Raw genomic sequence first — 16,953 nt, forward strand, 5'->3', positions numbered from 1 at the left:
AAATGAAAACTGTATATTCCCTTCCCCCTGCATAAGATCTTTGGGATTCCTATTCCCCGCCTCCCATTCGCAAGCAGATGAGACTATTCTACCCTCTGTCTCTGTGGCTCCACCACTATCCTCATCCCAAAGAATCAAGTTTCCTAGTATCTAGTGATAGTGAAAATCAAACCATGGATTATGTGTTGTTTGTAGGGCTGTCGATTAATTGCAGTTAATTCACGCGATTAACTAAAAAAAATTAATTGCGATTAATCACAGTTTTAATTACACTGTTAAACAATAGAATACCATTTGAAATGTATTAATTTTTGGATGTTATTCTACATTTTCAAATATACTGATTTCACTTACAACACAGAATACAAAGTGTACAGTGGTCACTTTATATTATTATTTTTATTACAAATATTTGTAAAAATGATAAACAAAAATAGTATTTTTCAATTCACCTTATACAAGTACTGTAGTGCAATCTCTTTATTGTGAAAGTGCAACATACATATTATATTTTTTGTTATGTAACTGCACTCAAAAACAAAACAATTTAAAACTTTAGAGCCTACAAGTCCACTCAGTCCTACTCCTTGTTCAGCTAAGGCAAACAAGTTTGTTTACATTTACAGGCAATAATGCTGCCTGCTTCTTATTTACAATGTCACCTGAAAGTGAGAACAGGCATTCGCAGGGCACTTTTGTAGCTGGTATTGCAAGGTATTTATGTACCAGATATGGTAACCATTCATATGCTCCTTCATGCTTTGGCCACAATGCCAGAGGATATGCTTCCATGGTGATGGCACTTGTTAAAAAAATAGTGAGTTAACTAAATATGTGACTGAACTCGTTGGGGGAGAATTGTATGTCTCCTGCTCTATTTTACCCACATTCTGCCATATATTTCTTGTTATAGCTGTCTCTGATGATGACCCAGCACATGTTGTACATTTTAAGAACACTTTCACTGCAGATTTCACAAAATGCAAAGAAGGTACCAATGTGAGATTTCTAAAGATAGCTACTGCATTCAACCCAAGGTTTAAGAATTTGAAGTGCCATCCAAAATCTGAGAGGGACGAGGTGTGGAGAATGCTTTCAGAAGTCTTAAAAGAGCAACACTCCAATGTGGAAACTATAGAACCCCAACCACCAAAAAAGAAAATCAACCTTCTGCTGGTGGCATCTGATTCAAACGATGAAAATGAATATGCTTCAGTCTGTACTGCTTTGGATTGTTATCAAGCAGAACCCGTCATTAGCATGGATGCACGTCTTCTAGAATGGTGGTTGAAGTATGAAGGGACATATGAATCTTTAACACATCTGGCATGTAAATATCTTGCGATGCTGGCTACAACAGTGCCATGTGAACCCCTGTTCTCACTTTCAGGTGACATTGTAAACAAGAAGCAGGCAGCTTTATCTCCTGCAAATGTAAACAAACTTGTTTGTCTGAAAGACTGGCTGAACAAGAAGTAGGACTGAGTGGACTTGTATGCTCTAAAGTTTTACACTGTTTTATTTTTGAAGGCAGTTAGTTGTTTGCACATAATTTTACATTTGTGAGTTCATCTTTCACGATGAAGAGATTGCACTACAGTACTTGTATTAGGTGAATTGAAAAATACTATTTCTTTTGTTTTTATAGTGCAAATATTTGTAATAAAAATAAATATAAAGGTAGCACTGTATACTTTGTACTGTGTTCTATAATTGAAATCAATATATTTGAAAATGTAGAAAACAGCCAAAATATTTAAATAAATGGTATTCTATTATTTAACAGTGCAAGACTCTACACTGATTAAACTGCTAGAAGAGGTCAGCACTGCAGAGCAGTCCCATACATACAGCTGAAAAATAAACAGTCCTTTAATATTTGGGACCTAATCCCCCAAGAGAAGGGCAATATTTTCACCATTCTTCCTGTGTCCTTTTCTTTTTGACATAAAAAATTAGACATATAGGGTATTAGGAAACCATATTCACGGGCATTTTTCTTCCATAAATGACCTGTAAAGGCATAATAAACAGCTCTTAATGGTAAAATAAGATGACTTCTGTAGAAATGATGTTTTCCAAGTGAACATTTGCTTTTGATATGCTAGAATCCCAGCTTCTACCACAAAATAGCATCCCTAACAGAAGTTTATTAATGATGAGGCTTTACAGCACTTCTTGGGGGGTTCTGCATGAAGGGCTGAAACATTTGTAAATTTTTTGCAATGAGCTTTTTATTTTTAAAAATGTAATGAACAGAAAAACACTTAATTTGAAAATTTTATTCAGAAATCACAGTTGTTCCATAAAGAAAAGGAGTACTTGTGGCACCTTAGAGACTAACAAATTTATTTGAGCATAAGCTTTCGTGAGCTACAGCTCACTTCGTTGGATGCATTCAGTGGAAAATACAGTGGGGAGATTTATATACATAGAGAACATGAAAGAATGAGTGTCATAAATATAAAGGGAAGGGTAAACCCCTTTGAAATCCCTCCTGGCCAGGGGAAAGCTCCTCTCACCTGTAAAGGGTTAAGAAGCTAAAGGTAACCTCGCTGGCACCTGACCAAAATGACCAATGAGGAGACAAGATCCTTTCAAAAGCTGGGAGGAGGGAGAGAAACAAGGGGTTTTGTGTGTCTGTCTGTAGTCGTCTTGGCCGGGGACAGAACAGGAATGGAGTCTTAGAACTTTTAGTAAGTAATCTAGCTAGGTATGTGTTAGATTATGATTTCTTTAAATGGCTGAGAAAAGAATTGTGCTGAATAGAATAACTATTTCTGTCTGTGTATCTTTTTTGTAACTTAAGGTTTTGCCTAGAGGGGTTCTCTATGTTTTTGAATCTAATTACCCTGTAAGATATATACCATCCTGATTTTACTGGGGGGATTTCTTTATTTCTATTTACTTCTATTTTTTATTAAAAGTCTTCTTGTAAAACACTGAATGCTTTTTCATTGTTCTCAGATCCAAGGGTTTGGGTTTGTGGTCACCTATGCAAATTGGTGAGGCTTTTTATCCAACATTTCCCAGGAAAGGGGGGGGGTGCAAGTGTTGGGAGGATTGTTCATTGTTCTTAAGATCCAAGGGTCTGGGTCTGTAGTCACCTAGGCAAATTGGTGAGGCTTTTTACCAAACCTTGTCCAGGAAGTGGGGTGCAAGGTTTTGGGAAGTATTTTGGGGGGAAGGACGCGTCCAAACAGCTCTTCCCCAGTAACCAGTATTAGTTTGGTGGTGGTAGCGGCCATTCCAAGGATAACGGGGGTAATATTTTGTACCTTGGGGAAGTTTTGACCTAAGCTGGTAAAGATAAGCTTAGGAGGTTTTTCATGCAGGTCCCCACATCTGTACCCTAGAGTTCAGAGTGGAGGAGGAACCTTGACATGGTGGCACAGCGGTGGGATTAACCTGAAATCATTTTGAGATCCAGTTGAGATTTTTTGAACTAGAAATACAGATTTTAAAAAGGAATTTTTAGGAAGTCCAGAAGCAGCTTTGAAACTGAAAGCAGCTTGGTTTCTCTCTGCTTTGTGGCCAAGCAGAGACAAAAGGGGATTATCTTGTGAATTGCAGGTTTTCTTTGCCTGGAGGCAGGGTACTTAACTCCTGCAGGGAAATTCACAGTCTTCCAACCCAGAGGTTTTTTTTTTTCTTTTCTTCCTAAAAGTAAATAGGGGGTGTGTGCTATACCCATTTGCCTGGAGACAAAAGTAGCAGGGTTTTTTTTTAGGATTTTGATTTTTTTTTTGTTTTACAAGGAGCACAGGTTTGAAAAGAAATTTTTTTCTTCTTTGGGCTGGGTAAGCAGGTTTCCAAGTAGTTGGAGGGTTTTTGCTTTAATTTGGGCCCAGAGCAGAGACAAGGGAATTGTCTTTTTCTGTAGGCTGACAATCACTATCAGAGAATAGGTATTCTATTCCAGCACAGCAAAATTTTACAGCCAAGTTTTGTTTGTTTATTTCTAAACGTCGGGTGTAAAGTTAGTTAAAAACAGAGAGGTTAGAATGGCCAAATCCTCAGCTCGACTACAGCTGGAATTAGCCAAATTTCAGGCTGAGGAAAAACAAAGGGAACATGAAAGACAGATAGAACTCATGCAGCTGAAGAAGGAACAAGAAAGGGAGGCAGAACAACACCAAGAGGCTGCCCACAAGAGGGAAATGGAGGCAAGGAAGCATGTGGAGGAGGAGAGGGAAAAAGAGAGGAAGCATGTGGAGGAGATGGAGAGGATAAAGGCCCAGCAGAATATACCAACAAACCCTAGCAATCCTTCTCCAGGTACCACTTCCCATCCCAGAAAGTTCCCCACCTACAAGGCAGGCGATGATACTGAGGCCTTCTTAGAAAACTTCGAAAGGGCCTGCCTTGGGTACAACATCTCTACTGACCAATACATGGTAGAGCTGAGGCCGCAGCTCAGTGGACCCTTAGCTGAGGTGGCAGCTGAAATGCCTAAAGAACACATGAACAAGTATGAACTGTTTAAATCCAAGGCGAGAGTCAGAATGGGGATAACACCCAAGCAGTCTCGTCGGAGGTTCAGAGCCCTAAGGTGGAAACCAGACATGTCATTTACCCGACATGCCTACCACATTGTAAAACATTGGGATGCCTGGATATCAGGAGCAAGTGTTGAATCTCCAGTAAATTTGCCCTTCCTAATGCAAATGGAACAATTCTTAGAGGGTGTTCCTGAGGAAATAGAAAGATACATCCTAGATGGGAAACCCAAAACTGTAATTGAGGCAGGAGAGATTGGAGCCAGATGGGTGGAGGTGGCAGAGAAGAAGAAAACTGGTCGCAGTTGGAGCGGAGACCAGAAGGGACCACCCCAGACCACACCCTATTACCGGGGGCCGCCCAAAGCCCCACCTACCTCCCAAAGAACCCTCCAGACCCCTTATCGTCCCACCACCCCGTTCTCCAGCAACCCTCCTCGCCCCAGTGACCCGTCAGCTGGACGATGTTTTAAGTGTAACGAGCTGGGGCATGTAAAGGCCAACTGCCCCAAGAACCCCAACAGATTACAGTTCATTGCACCGGAATCACACCAGAGGTCCACAGGCCCAGATACCTCCCAGATACCCTTGGAGCGGAGGGAAACTGTGAGTGTGGGTGGGAAGAAGGTCACCGCGTGGAGGGACACCGGAGCACAAGTGTCAGCTATCCATGCTTCCTTAGTGGACCCCAATTTAATCAACCCAGAGATCCAAGTGACGATTCAACCCTTCAAGTCCAACTCTTTCAATTTGCCTACAGCCAAGTTGCCTGTCCAGTACAAGGGCTGGTCAGGAATGTGGACTTTTGCAGTCTATGATGATTATCCCATCCCCATGCTGTTGGGGGAAGACTTGGCCAATCATGTGAAGCAGGCCAAGAGGGTGGGAATGGTCACCCGCAACCAGGCTAAACAAGCCGTGAGGCCTAGCTCTGTTCCGGAAACTTCTATCAGGACCCAGTCAGAGGTGATGGACCTGGACCCCAGGCCAATGTCTGCAACAGCAGTAGTGGATCCAGTCCCAGAGACCCAGACGGAACCAGTCCCAGAACCGGAACCAGCCAAACAACCAACACCAGACCCCGTGTCAGCACTGAATCCAGTACTTGCAACCTCAACACCAGAGGGCCCCACCGAACCTGAACTGGCAGCAGCCGATAACCCTACACAAGAGGCTCAGCCGGAGCCTGAATCCCAACATAGTGCACCAGCGGAGAGCGGTTCACAGTCAACAGAAACAGCTCCATCCCCTATATCGCTTCCAGAGGGACCAAGCCTAGGTCCACAATCCCATGAGGAACTGATGTCTCCAGCATCAAGGGAACAGTTCCAGACCGAACAGGAAGCAGATGAAAGCCTCCAGAGAGCTTGGACGGCGGCACGGAGCAACCCACCGCCTCTCAGCTCTTCTAATCGATCCAGGTTTGTTGTAGAAAGAGGACTTTTATACAAGGAAACTCTTTCTGGGGGACACCAGGAAGACTGGCATCCTCAGAGACAGTTGGTAGTTCCAACTAAATACCGGGCCAAGCTCTTGAGCTTAGCCCATGATCACCCTAGTGGCCATGCTGGGGTGAACAGGACCAAAGACCGTTTGGGGGGGTCATTCCACTGGGAGGGAATGGGCAAGGATGTTTCTACCTATGTCCAGTCTTGTGAGGTGTGCCAAAGAGTGGGAAAACCCCAAGACCAGGTCAAAGCTCCTCTCCAGCCACTCCCCATCATTGAAGTTCCATTTCAGCGAGTAGCTGTGGATATTCTGGGTCCTTTTCCGAAAAAGACACCCAGAGGAAAGCAGTACATACTGACTTTCATGGATTTTGCCACCCGATGGCCGGAAGCAGTAGCTCTAAGCAACACCAGGGCTAAAAGTGTGTGCCAGGCACTAGCAGACATTTTTGCCAGGGTAGGTTGGCCCTCCGACATCCTCACAGATGCAGGGACTAATTTCCTGGCAGGAACTATGAAAAACCTTTGGGAAGCTCATGGGGTAAATCACTTGGTTGCCACTCCTTACCATCATCAAACAAATGGCATGGTGGAGAAGTTTAATGGAACTTTGGGGGCCATGATACGTAAATTCGTAAATGAGCACTCCAATGATTGGGACCTAGTATTGCAGCAGTTGCTCTTTGCCTACAGAGCTGTACCACATCCCAGTTTAGGGTTTTCTCCATTTGAACTTGTATATGGCCGTGAGGTTAAGGGGCCATTGCAGTTGGTGAAGCAGCAATGGGAGGGATTTACACCTTCTCCAGGAACTAACATTCTGGACTTTGTAACCAACCTACAAAACACCCTCCGAACCTCTTTAGCCCTTGCTAGAGAAAACTTACAGGATGCTCAAAAAGAGCAAAAAGCCTGGTATGATAAACATGCCAGAGAGCGTTCCTTCAAAGTAGGAGACCAGGTCATGGTCTTAAAGGCGCTCCAGGCCCATAAAATGGAAGCATCGTGGGAAGGGCCATTCGTGGTCCAGGAGCGCCTGGGAGCTGTTAATTATCTCATAGCATTCCCCACCTCCAACCGAAAGCCTAAGGTGTATCATATTAATTCTCTAAAGCCCTTTTATTCCAGAGAATTAAAGGTTTGTCAGTTTACAGCCCAGGGAGGAGACGACGCTGAGTGGCCTGAAGGTGTCTACTACGAAGGGAAATGTGCTGGTGGTGTGGAAGAGGTGAACCTCTCCATGACCCTTGGGCGTATGCAGCGACAGCAGATCCAGGAGCTGTGCACTAGCTACGCGCCAACGTTCTCAGCCACCCCAGGACTGACTGAACGGGCATACCACTCCATTGACACAGGTAATGCTCACCCAATTAGGGTCCACCCTTACCGGGTGTCTCCTCAAGCTAAAACTGCTATAGAACGGGAGATCCAGGATATGTTACAGATGGGTGTAATCCGCCCCTCTGAAAGTGCATGGGCATCTCCAGTGGTTCTAGTTCCCAAACCAGATGGGGAAATACGTTTTTGCGTGGACTACCGTAAGCTAAACGCTGTAACTCGCCCAGACAACTATCCCATGCCACGCACAGATGAACTATTAGAGAAACTGGGAAGGGCCCAGTTCATCTCTACCTTGGACTTAACCAAGGGGTACTGGCAGGTACCGCTAGATGAATCTGCCAAGGAAAGGTCAGCCTTCATCACACATCTCGGGCTGTATGAATTTAATGTACTCCCTTTCGGGCTGCGAAATGCACCCGCCACTTTCCAAAGACTTGTAGATGGTCTCCTAGCGGGATTAGGAGAATATGCAGTCGCCTACCTTGACGATGTGGCCATATTTTCGGATTCCTGGGCAGACCACCTGGAACATCTACAAAAAGTCCTTGAGTGCATAAGGGAGGCAGGACTAACTGTTAAGGCTAAGAAGTGTCAAATAGGCCTAAACAGAGTGACTTACCTTGGACACCAGGTGGGTCAAGGAACTATCAGCCCCCTACAGGCCAAAGTGGATGCTATCCAAAAGTGGCCTGTCCCAAAGTCAAAGAAACAGGTTCAATCCTTCTTAGGCTTGGCCGGTTATTACAGACGATTTGTACCGCACTACAGCCAAATCGCTGCCCCACTGACAGACCTAACCAAAAAGAAACAGCCAAATGCTGTTCAGTGGACCGGAAAGTGTCAGAAGGCCTTTAACAAGCTTAAAGCGACACTCATGTCTGACCCTGTACTAAGGGCCCCAGACTTTGACAAACCGTTCCTAGTAACCACAGATGCATCCGAGCGTGGTGTGGGAGCAGTTTTAATGCAGAAAGGACCTGATCAAGAATTCCACCCTGTAGTGTTTCTCAGCAAAAAACTGTCTGAGAGGGAAAGCAACTGGTCAGTCACTGAAAAAGAATGTTATGCCATTGTCTACGCTCTGGAAAAGCTACGCCCATATGTTTGGGGACGGCGTTTCCACCTGCAAACCGACCATGCTGCACTAAAGTGGCTTCACACCGTCAAAGAAACTAACAGAAAACTTCTTCGGTGGAGTTTAGCTCTCCAAGATTTTGATTTCGACATCCAACACATCTCAGGAGCTTCTAACAAAGTGGCTGATGCACTCTCCCGTGAAAGTTTCCCAGAATCAACTGGTTAAAATCGTCCTTGAGATGTGGAAAATATTGTTAGTCTTTATGTACTTGGTAGTATATTTAGAGATGCATGTGTCTTATTAACTCTGTTTTCCTAGAGCTCCAGGAAGAAATCCCAGCCAGTGTTTCACCCTAGCTGAGATTTGGGGGGCGTGTCATAAATATAAAGGGAAGGGTAAACCCCTTTGAAATCCCTCCTGGCCAGGGGAAAGCTCCTCTCACCTGTAAAGGGTTAAGAAGCTAAAGGTAACCTCGCTGGCACCTGACCAAAATGACCAATGAGGAGACAAGATCCTTTCAAAAGCTGGGAGGAGGGAGAGAAACAAGGGGTTTTGTGTGTCTGTCTGTAGTCGTCTTGGCCGGGGACAGAACAGGAATGGAGTCTTAGAACTTTTAGTAAGTAATCTAGCTAGGTATGTGTTAGATTATGATTTCTTTAAATGGCTGAGAAAAGAATTGTGCTGAATAGAATAACTATTTCTGTCTGTGTATCTTTTTTGTAACTTAAGGTTTTGCCTAGAGGGGTTCTCTATGTTTTTGAATCTAATTACCCTGTAAGATATATACCATCCTGATTTTACTGGGGGGATTTCTTTATTTCTATTTACTTCTATTTTTTATTAAAAGTCTTCTTGTAAAACACTGAATGCTTTTTCATTGTTCTCAGATCCAAGGGTTTGGGTTTGTGGTCACCTATGCAAATTGGTGAGGCTTTTTATCCAACATTTCCCAGGAAAGGGGGGGGTGCAAGTGTTGGGAGGATTGTTCATTGTTCTTAAGATCCAAGGGTCTGGGTCTGTAGTCACCTAGGCAAATTGGTGAGGCTTTTTACCAAACCTTGTCCAGGAAGTGGGGTGCAAGGTTTTGGGAAGTATTTTGGGGGGAAGGACGCGTCCAAACAGCTCTTCCCCAGTAACCAGTATTAGTTTGGTGGTGGTAGCGGCCATTCCAAGGATAACGGGGGTAATATTTTGTACCTTGGGGAAGTTTTGACCTAAGCTGGTAAAGATAAGCTTAGGAGGTTTTTCATGCAGGTCCCCACATCTGTACCCTAGAGTTCAGAGTGGGGGAGGAACCTTGACAGTGGGTGTTACCATACACTCTGTAATGAGAGTGATCACTTAAGGTGAGCTATTACCAACAGGAGAGCGGGGACGGGGGAGGGAAAACTTAGTGATAATCAAGGTGGGCCATTTCCAGCAGTTGACAAGAACGTCTGAGGAACAGTGGGGAGTGCGAGGGGAATAAACTAGGGAAAATAGTTTTACTTTATGTAATGACCCATCCTCTCCCAGTCTTTATTCAAGCCTAAATTAATTGTATCCAATTTGCAAATGAATTCCAATTCAGCAGTCTCTCGTTGGAGTCTGTTTTTGAAGTTTTTTTGTTGAAGAATTGCAACTTTTAGGTCTGTAATCAAGTGACCAAAGAGATCGAAGTGTTCTCTGACTGGTTTTTGAATGTTATAATTCTTGACGTCTGATTTGTGTCCATCTATTCTTTTACGTAGAGACTTGTTGTTCCATGTTAATTGATATGTGAAATATGTGGCTGTTCCAGCTCAGGAAAACAACATATTAGATCAACAGTGCTGTATGCTGTTGGAGCAGGCTTTTTGTCAGCTGCAAGCTTTGAGTCATTTCTTTTTTAACCTAGGGGGAAAAAACAGTAAGTTCTCTCTCAGATCCTGAGTGCTGAAGTCAAAAGCACAAATCATACTGTCCCTTAGCTTTGGTGTGAATAATATGTTGGGTTTTTTTGGAGGAGGTTGCAGTGGGAAAGGGAGCAGAGACTTGTGATGGCCTATGAGATGAAGATTTGCAGGTAGTACACAATCTTCATTTGCATACTTTAAAGATGTCTGAAAAAGAATACAGCTTTCAGGGGAGTTTCTATTTTTCATAATTCATTTATATCTAGGGAGGAAATGAAACTTAAACGTTGACCTGTCTTTCCCCAGCCCTTATTTCTTTTGGCAGCTTTTTTGTAATTTTTTACATGTTAAAAACAAAAAACTCTTATTCATTTCCTAAAATAAAGACATTCAGGCAAAGTACATGTACAAGTCTGCAACATATTAAACTAGTGTGGGTGAAGAACTGAGACGAACAGCACTGTGACCGGGATCCTAGCGGGGAGCCAGCTGTGGTCACTCATTTAGGGTGAATTGCAAAGAATGGGACAGCCAAAGCCCCAAAAGCTGGTGGATATTCCAATACTTAGATCTACCAAGCCAGCATAAAACAGCTTCTTTATTAACTCACTGGTTACTCAGAAGTCCAAACAACATAGTTCCCTTAAAGTGATCCGGCCTGCATCCAGGTACCCACATCAAATATGATAAAAATTTCTGTATATCTTATTCCATCATATAAAATAAAAGGTTCTGCGAATCCCAAAAGATTGGACACATTACCTCCCAGGTTAACTAATGTTTCAGATTTTACCCAAATACACGCTACAGCCAATTCTTATTAACTAAACTAAAATTAAAAATTATTTATAAAAAGAAAGAAAGGTGCGAGTTAAAATTGGTCAAAGGAATCAATTACATACAGTAACGGCAAAGTTCTTGGCTCAGGCTTGTAGCAGTGATGGAATAAACTGCTGGCTTAAGTCAAGTCTCTGGAGTACATCCACAGCTTGGATGGGTCATTCAGTCCATTGTTCAGAGCTTCAGTGTGTAGCAAAGTTCCTCCAGAAGTAAGAAGCAGGATCGAAAAAAATGGAGACGATGCAGCTGCCTTTTATAGTCTCTTGCCATGCGGCCTGTGCTTCCTGTTTCAAACACAAGATGCCCAGCACATGGCTTGGAAGCCTTAGAGTTCTCTCCTTAGGCATTTCCCTGCATGCCTTGCTGAGTCATAAGATATATCTGCCTTCTCTCAATGGGTCAGTTGTATAGCTGATGATCCTTAATGGGCCATCAAGCAGGCTAGGCAGTGCTGATGCCAAACTGTCTGGGGGTGTCACCCAGAAGCATAGCATATCTATAAAGCATAATAAAAAGGTGATAGAAACATATAAACAAGATTATCATATCTGGTAAATTATGACATCTTTGCAGATATCTTACATGGCATATTTGGCTGATTACTTCATGGGTGTTACCCCAGGAGCAAACATTTGAAATCCAGGTATAGAGCCAATACTTATAACTTTAAATACAAAAATGATACATGCATACAGATAACATAATCAAAACCAGCAACTCATGACCTTTTCTCAGACATCTTACTTGACAACCTTTGTACAATATTTGCTGCAAATATATAACAGTGGTTGCAACCATGATCTATGGGGTTATATTTTAATCAGATAACATCACAAGTACTGAAGAACAATGTCAGATATCTTGATGGTTTGTTTTAACCTTCTGTTTTTTTGAGTGTTGACATTAAAGGCATGATCCTATACCGCTGAAGTCAATGGGAGGTTTGTGTCAGATTTATTGGGTGCAAGATGAGGTCAATTATATTAATCTTTTCCATTTCCTTTCTTGGTAGTGCCTAGATGCATTTCAGTTAGGAAAAAAAGTGTCTTAAACTTTATGCTGAAAATAGAAACTAAAGTAATGGCGCTGCCACCATTAGGCCTTTTTAAAGAAAGTTTTATATGCTGCTGAAAAGGATATGTTAGACTGACCATGTTTTCTTCTTTATAGGTCTTTGCTGAAGGAACTCTCCTGGCCCCAGAATACCCTTGCTTTGTACAGCCCACCTGTTGAAGCATCATCCCTCTTTTTTTGGTTCCTATCATTTAATTTGGCCGTGAGGACAGAGGAGTAGCTGCATCTGTAGCTGGCACTATGAAAGTTCTTGCCGAGCTACTCTGGCATTAAGCAGATGTTCTTTCTCCAAGTATCCTGAGATGCACCCATCTTCTCTCAAACCATAGATAAGGAAGTGAGTATTTATTTTTTCCTATATTTAAAAAAATTGTCATTCACTAAAACAGTCTCATAATTAACACATTTTTACAGGAAGATTAGATAGATTAAAGAACAGATTATTTATGATTTTGATGGGTTTGTATATTCTTTCTGTATATACTCAATATATGTAATAGAAATATTATATACCTCTTCTCTAACATGCCCCCCCCCCATAAACACAAACTATAGGGAGTTGGTTGAATAGTTTTTTATATATAAACCATTCCCTGCACATCCCAGTACAGAATAGCACAGCCAAATCAGTTCTTTCATTTGTAATCAAATGCAGGCAGCTTCCTTGTTACTCAAAGAACTGCATAAGGACCTGCTTCTTTGTGGTGTTGGCAATGTCCTGCTCTGTCACCTACAAGACTCTAGTTACCCTCTTGCTATTGAGAGATGCTTATCTATGGAAGGAAATGATGAATGGACATAGGGCTAAGGAGTCATTATAAAACTCTCATTGCCCTAGTTAGTATCTCAGAAGATGATGTAGGTGGCAGCTGAAAAAAAGCATTCTTATAACTACAATACCCACCTGCAGAAGTGAAGAAACACATTGATAGAGCCAGAAGAGTTCCCAGAAGTCACCTACTACAGGACAGGCCTAACAAAGAAAATAACAGAACGCCACTAGCCGTCACCTTCAGCCCCCAACTAAAACCCCTCCAACGCATTAGCAAGGATCTACAACCTATCCTGAAGGATGACCCAACACTCTCACAAATCTTGGGAGACAGGCCAGTCCTTGCCTACAGACAGCCCCCCAACCTGAAGCAAATACTCACCAGCAACCACATACCACACAACAGAACCACTAACCCAGGAACCTATCCTTGCAACAAAGCCCGTTGCCAACTGTGCCCACATATCTATTCAGGGGACACCATCACAGGGCCTAATCACATCAGCCACACTATCAGAGGCTCGTTCACCTGCACATCCACGAATGTAATATATGCCATCATGTGCCAGCAATGCCCCTCTGCCATGTGCATTGGTCAAACTGGACAGTCTCTGCATAAAAGAATAAATGGACACAAATCAGATGTCAAGAATTATAACATTCATAAACCAGTCGGAGAACACTTCAATCTCTCTGGTCACGCGATTACAGACATGAAAGTTGCTATCTTAAAACAAAAAAACTTCAAATCCAGACTCCAGCGAGAAACTGTTGAATTGGAATTCATTTGCAAATTTGATACAATTAACTTAGGCTTGAATAGAGACTGGGAGTGGCTAAGTCATTATGCAAGGTAACCTATTTCCCCTTGTTTTTTCCAACCCCCCGCCCCCCCAGACGTTCTTGTTAAACCCTGGATTTGTGCTGGAAACGGCCCACCTTGATTATCATACACATTGTAAGGAGAGTGGTCACTTTAGATAAGCTATTACCAGCAGGAGAGTGGGGTGGGAGGAGGTATTTTTTCATGCTTTGTGTGTATATAAAAAGATCTTCTACACTTTCCACAGTATGCATCCAATGAAGTGAGCTGTAGCTCACGAAAGCTTATGCTCAAATAAATTGGTTAGTCTCTAAGGTGCCACAAGTATTCCTTTTCTTTTTGCGAATACAGACTAACACGGCTGTTACTCTGAAACCTGAAAAAAAGAAGACTCTCAGTTATATGTATGAAGAACCCACTACTGTTAACACTACTAAACACATATACAAAGTGCTGCTCCAGTACTGGGAATTGCATTGCAACTTTCTGCTTATTAAAGTTTCATAAACAAATCTGACGAGGTGGGTATTCACCCGTGAAAGCTTATGCTCCAATACATCTGTTAGTTTATAAGGTGCCGCAGGACTCTTTGCCTCTAATAAACAAATGTATTTGTTGAGCTTTTTGTTGATCAACATCATCTGTTGGATCACAATCCATTGCTGATAAGAAGGCAACAAACATTCCCATGATAGAAGTAGTCACACAACTACCTAGGTGAACGGGTACTATAATGCTATAATACTATAATGAATGTGTGTTTGGTAAATTCTGCACTTGTACAGATTCAGTTGTATAACAGAGTCCAAATAGGTGTCAACAAGTCTTTGTTTAGAAATGTATTGACCCACTTCTGACAACAAAAATTACTACACGACCCCAGGAGAGGGGACTGAAACCTGAAGCCAAAGGCTGAGCCCCACTACCCCAGGTGTGTGTGTGGGGGTGGGGACCAAAGCAGAAGCCCAAAGGCTTCACCCCCAGGCAGGGAGCCTGTAACCTGAGCCTCACCACCCAGGGATGAAGCCCCTGGGCTTGGGCTTTGGCCCTGGGTGGCGGTGCTCGGGCTTCGGCCCCGGGCAGTGGGGCTTGGGTTTTGCCCTGGCCCTGGGCCCCAGCAAGTCTAACCTCAGCCCTGGTGACCCCATTAAAATGGGATCACAACCCACTGTTTGAGAACTGCTGATAAAACAATGCCTTCAGGAAGTAGTTGTGTTTTTCTCCTCTCTCCTAATCAGATTAATTGCTGTAGCCTCCCATGAAGAAACGTAGCTCATTTTCCCTTAAGAAAGGTAGAATGGTAATATTGTGCCAGGAGAATGCCATTAAATCCAGGACAGAAACAGGCATTTTCTAACAGAAAAATGTAGTGCCAAGATGAAATTCTGTGTGGAGGTGAAGTTGGAAAAAGTTGAGACCAAATTCAGTAATCAGTTAAAGAAGAACTCTGTACACAATTCTCACCATGGCACTGATGCCAGAAAAGAGAGAGTTCTCTCATAATTCTCCAGGACAATGGAACAAGGATCCTATCTTTGTACTATCACAGATCTCATGCATCGAAGATCTGCTATTGTCAAACTTAAGAGCAACAAAGTTGTCAGACGAATAATAGAGGATCAGATTTACTCCGACTGGTGCATAGGATGCAGTTCCTCTATCCCCTTTGTACTCATAGCTTCAGCTGCATTTGAAGTTGGGATTTTCTCTGGAAGAAGGCAATGGTATTCCTTTTCAGTCTGTGGTGGTTGTCTCTGAATCTTTCAACAGAAAGAGGTTTGCAGATGGCTTGTATCATTTTCTCCCAGCTCTGGATGAGTTACTGCCAATGGAGCCTGGAACTGAAGTAATAATTGGTGGGTCAAGGGTCATCATGTATTATCCTGATTTCCCGGAGGTTCAAAGTTATGCCAGCCACAAAAGTTCAAACATAAATCAGCCTTGCAGATTTAACACAACCTCCACTGCCCTCTTCTGATTTTTTTAACTCTACCTGTTCACCCACAAAGCACATGTGACAATTTAAATTTGTGAAGGCTAGCAGCATTGTTAGTGAGTAAGGTGATTTTGGCCCCTGCTGCAGTAGTTCTTGCTAAAGGATCCAAGTGAGACTGGGTTCCCATTGTGCTAGGCATTGTACAAACACATAGCAAAACGCAGTTCCTACTCCAAGGAAATTATAAATTAGCAAACCGTGGTGAGTTTGTGCCATGGCAGCTGGACTTGTATTCCCCCAATCTCATGCAGGGGCTACCAAACATCCATTAGATGGGAACAATTTTTTATCCCTGCTAAATCAGGCTGGTTCATGAACTAAACTAAATTATTAGTTTTGAATTTTTCTACATTGGATAGGCAGCTATACAGTACCTAAATTGATCATCCAGCATTCACTACATCCATGTTAAGACCTGGAATGATGCATTTTTCTTTTTCAAAGCACTTCAGAATTCTGCCACCATTATTCACATTGAGTAGTACCTGACTCGGGGTTTGTTCCACTGATTTTATGGATCTCTTTGTAGAGGAATGTATTACTCAGTATTACTCAATGTGACTAGGGTAGCAGAATCTGGCCCAAACTGATTAACTGCACAGATACACTGGGATTAGTCTTTTTTTTTTTTTTTTGGTTGTTCCATTATCACAGAATATTACAGTACATCAACTCAACACTGACAGACCCTATATTTTACACTCCCTCACAATTAAAGACAATGTCATTCTTCACGTGTGTTTAAAAGGCCTTCCAAACTATGAAATACGCCATCCTTAAAATCCCAGCACCAAGACTTTCGAATCCATTAGCAGACACAGCACAATAGTTTGTCTCAGTCCCTTAAACGCACACGTGCTATTCTTCTGTCTTCTGTACTCAAACTGGTTCTGTTCTTATGAGTCCAGAGAGAAATGAAACTAATGAGATTCCTGCTCTCACAGCTTTAGAGAGCATGAATCCTATCAATTTCAACCCCTTGCCCGCTTGCAAGAATGAAGGTGCCAGGAAGAGTGAAGGGATATGCTGAGACATGCATGCACACACATCTGTGATGCTGATTGTCTACAAATCCCAATTCCGGAGTGGGGCTGAAATCAACAATTACAGTCATTGTTTTGGATGGCTAAATAAGTTTTTATGTTTTGTCAGGGAACATTCTGAAACAGAAAATGACAATATGATGGAGGTAGAGTGTATATGGCTGG

At 42.6% G+C, this 16,953-nt stretch overlaps 1 long non-coding RNA gene across 3 annotated transcripts in view; it reads left to right on the plus strand.

Annotated features, from left to right (window-relative positions):
• LOC311516874 overlaps positions 1-16,953 on the plus strand; it is a 62,285-nt gene that overhangs the window by 2,225 nt on the left and 43,107 nt on the right. For 2 of the 3 annotated variants that reach the window (XR_014710523.1, XR_014710524.1), the window contains 2 exons: positions 12,251-12,491; positions 14,101-14,264. This is a non-coding gene — a long non-coding RNA (uncharacterized lncRNA). Of the gene's footprint in view, positions 1-12,250; positions 12,492-14,100; positions 14,265-16,953 lie in introns of those variants that run through there. The other variant, XR_014710522.1, reaches the window with a different exon arrangement.

This window comes from Lepidochelys olivacea, assembly GCF_965140295.1.
Source record: "Lepidochelys olivacea isolate rLepOli2 genome assembly, chromosome: 2".
In the NCBI taxonomy this organism is placed as follows: Eukaryota; Metazoa; Chordata; order Testudines; family Cheloniidae; genus Lepidochelys; species Lepidochelys olivacea.